We start from the raw sequence: 4,312 nt of genomic DNA on the forward strand, positions 1-4,312 counted from the left end.
GCGAGCAGCTCCAAAGGATGCTGACACTGCCCACAGAAAGTTAGTCCATGTCTTTCCTGCTACCCAGTCAGAGAATCTGAGCTTGTTTTTTGTAACACACAGGAAACACTACCCTGTTGGCTACTCAGGTGCCACTGGGATCACACTCCCATCTACATCTCTGTCAATCTCAAGTTCAGTTTTTGTTAGAATGAAGAAAGAAGCAAGAGCTGAGCTTTCAAGCACACTGAGAAATTTTAACTGAAAGCTAACTAAAAAAGTTACTACTTAATTTAACTTCCTTTTCATTTAGTAAATTAGGAAGCACCTAAACTGAGAGACCACCAGCCACATGTCCCTGAAATTGAAGGACAAGATTATTTTGGTGCCAAGGGGCTGTCTTGGCCAAGAGAGTCCAAGGTACCCTGTAATGAAGTGGTATTTTCTCACTGGGGCAGGTAATTCTGCGGATTTTGGTGAAATCAAAAGTTGTGGGGCTCAAAGATCTTAATGTTAACCTGCTGACACCACACTAAGCCCTTGTTCTGGATTTTTGAGTTCGGTGAGTTCAGCCTGTGCAGCCCATGGTCACAACCACCAGTGCAGATATTTCAGCATAATGGTCTTTCTTCACAGGCAGGGCAAACAGAGCTGGGATGAGATTCATAGACAAATATATTGAACGGCATTTTGAATAGCCTTGTGTGCTTTGAGATAATGGAGACAAATATCAGTGTAAAGGACCACAGCCTGACTTTACAGCATTGGTTAGGATACCTCTCCCCACAGAGGCAGGGTCTATGTCTGCCCTGCCTCTCACCCTACTTCATGTTTTCCAGCCTGGGCATCCCCAACTTGAGCATACCCCATTGTTCAAATCCCATCTCTGACTCAAAAAGGAACACACCTGTAGTCTAACTGTCAGTTATTTAGCAAAAAAACCCTCATTTAGAAACTAACCTTCCCAGTCCAATTATCCCTCTTCTTCAGCCACATGTCCTTATGTAGCAGCATTGCTCATTTATATGCTAATTTTACTAAGTCTACTTCAAAGGGGAGAATTGTTTGTTAAAAATCTTATACTCCAGCCTCAGTTCAGACCATCTCATTATTTACCTGCAAATTTAGGGAGATATGGGTAAAAGCTCTGTTCTTTTATGATCTATTGTCTAGGTGATCAAAGGAAACCATTCAATATGAAGATCAAAAAGAGTCTGGCTCCCAGCAGCCCAGCAGCTGGCTCTGCCAACTCCCAAAGTCCACAACCTCTGCTATAAGCAAAGACTGATTTTACTATTAAATAACTTTTTGATTACAAATTGGAGGGGAAAAATACCCTTCACAATCATAGTCCCTTTACTACAGTGTTAATGAAACTAGGCTTCATATTGATATTATCTCAATTATTACTCAAGGAATATGCACTATGTAAATAGTGTCTCTATTAATAATCCTCAGATAATGAAAAATATCCCACAGACATAACTAATACTGCTTGATAAATTGCTGGTGGCCCACAGCTAACCCAGATTTTCTTCTTTATATAGATATACTGCTCAAATAATTTTTTAAACAGGAACTCAGACAGAAGTGTTTACTATTTAGAGAAGGAGAACGCAGTGACTGTATGTTGAAGTATCAAACTGGGACACCTCATGTCCCAGTCCGTTAGGGAATTATGTCAACAGAGTAACACAATGTGAATAATGAATCCATGCTTTTCAGGGCTGACATAATTTCCCAGCCTAAGGATTTCAAAAACCATGATTTGTGGAAATCCTACTCTTCTAGAAAAGATGAAGTGGAAAAGCATAGACTTTCAGGCTTTAATCTTCCCTTTAAAATCAACATGCTGTTATTCACTATAGTTTGTCTTTTTTTCCACACTACAAATGGTAATAAACAGGCAGATGAGTAGCGAAGTATATTTGGGAGGTTTCAAAGCAGAGCACAAGGTTAGTTTGACTTCTGAGATAATTACATGTGTTTGGTTTTTACCAAGTCTTTCAATGGATTTTAGAAAATACACAGAATTCTCCTAAAAATTATGAAGCTACCTCTAGAGAAGAAAAGCCTCCAGTGCTGCTAGCAGAGGTATTTTTCTTGTGCTATAGCTGGTTTGCATGACTCAGTACGTTGTACCCTTTCCTGTCAGTCAGCAGTAAATGAATACCTCAGCAGGCCTCAGGTGAGTTTTAGTGCTGTTCTTGTTTGGAGCAGATCTAAAGCTGATGTTTTGACCAGTTGTTAGTATTAAAGGTCTGATGGCACTTTATAGGAGGGCTGGGGTCTAAGTTTTGGTGTCCTGGCCAAATTCCAACATGGGTAATTAAATTCTGTCCATCTAAACGTCCCCCTGTGGCTTTAGTTGGCTCAGGTATTCTTAATTTCCTGTTCTAAAATGTTCCATAGTGTTGCAGCAGTGCTGTTAAATAGTTGCCAGGTTTCACCTCGGCAGCGTGCGAGATGATTCATGCAGCACAGATTTGCAGATATCTGCACGTCAGTACAGCCTACCAGAGCTGCTTGAAAGGCAGAGTAGAAATGACGAGATGTCATAATGACCATTTCTTCCATTCATTTTCTAACTCTGTGACACTTCAGAAAAAAAAAAAAAAAAAAGTCTTTCAATTTGTTAATGAAATAAATTCCTCTCTCTCAAGTGTTTCACTTCTTGCATACCCAGAAGAGAAGAGAGCAGCTGAACAGAGGTGTGGGGCTAAATGAAAACCCAGATCCCTGACTATGCCAGAATGTGAGGAAAACTGAGGTCTGCATTTGAACTGCTGTCCCACCTCACCTCCACAACAGGCAGAAGCACATTTTTCACTCTGTATCATCTGAAGTTTTGAAAAATTTCACTTTCAAATATAAGCTTTATGCCCTGAAATAATTCTTATGGTAGTTTCTTCTCTTAAAATGTAACAACAAAGCACCAAAGCTATGCTGAAGGTGTTAGGAGCCCAAGTAAACATGTACTTTAAGCTGCTCCCTGTTTTGTCCTTTCACTGGCAGTTTAAAAGCTAAACAAAGTCTAAATTACATACACACACCATAAAAATAAAATACAGCCTCCAAAAAGTTCTTGTTCAGAATAGAATACGCAAATCTCTGTTGTTTGATACTCCTTTAACTTTATCTGCCTTGTTTCCTCTCATAGTTTGCTTCAGCAAAAATTCTGAACCCCATCTGAATCGAGGTGGGGAGAGCTTAAAGTATTCAGTGTCTCACCAAAAGCTAGTTAGGGGGCAAAGCTGTCTTTGTTAGGGAACAGAGAGAGGCTTTTATATTAGCTGATTCAACCCATCCAAAAATCCAGAGATGTCTACCCGAATCCATTGTTCAGCTAATAAGGGGAAAATGAAGCCTTTAAATCAAGCACCTCAGTTTGTTGCCAAAGGTAGGAGGAACATCCCTGCCATTTTAACACAAACAACATGTAATGTCTGCCTTGTGGTGTGCCTCATGCACTTGTCACGAGGTAGCAAAACCAGGTTAGTAGTGGACTGGTGAGATATTCTTGTGCAAATTTCTGAAAATTCTCAAGAGCTGTAGAAGTCACTGTGAGCCCAGCAAAAGCCTTCTGCTGTCTTCTGCAGTGTTCAGCACTAGAACTATCTCTTCTGCAAGAGCAGGGGAAGAAACTGAAATGCCTAACAGCTTGATACTCCCATTTTTATGGCTTTCTCCTGCAAACCTTGCTTCAGAAATGGATCCTGGAAATTTGGAAGTGGTTGAGTTCTCAGGAACAACAGTGCAGTTCACTAGGAGAAAAAAAAGAAAACAAACAAACAAACAAACAAACAAGGTTTTCTGCCACCCTGAATGAAAGAAAAGTCAAGCACTTCCTTACTTAGGGTAATCAACTGGTATATAAAGACAAAAAGTGATGCAAAACATGGTCTAGGAAGCTCTGAAAGTCAAGAGTTTTTACTTTTTCCTCCTTGAATGCAGGCAGGGATCGTTTTCTTGAGCTGCCCTGATCCTGTTGCCCTTAAACATATAGAATTCCCACTTCAATCAATAGGAGCTCTGCATACTTAAGAGCTACCAGGTAGCCCTCATGAATGTCTGTCACTGATTGTAGGAGACATCAGCACTCCTACAGCTGATTAAAGGAACAAACGTGTCAACAGCAGATGAGACCTTTACACAAATAGGATAATGACACCATGTCAATATTTTCCTAATGTGTGAGTAAGTGCTGTGAGGGACAGGACACACAATATTCAAGAAACTGAAATGTGGGAAATGATTGAGAAAGCTTGCTGAATTCTTATTTAAACATGAAAAGGAAATATTAAATATTAAATCAAATTATTAATATCATGTT

This window comes from Chaetura pelagica, unplaced genomic scaffold (assembly GCF_000747805.2).
Source record: "Chaetura pelagica isolate M959 unplaced genomic scaffold, ChaPel_1.0 scaffold147, whole genome shotgun sequence".
In the NCBI taxonomy this organism is placed as follows: Eukaryota; Metazoa; Chordata; class Aves; order Apodiformes; family Apodidae; genus Chaetura; species Chaetura pelagica.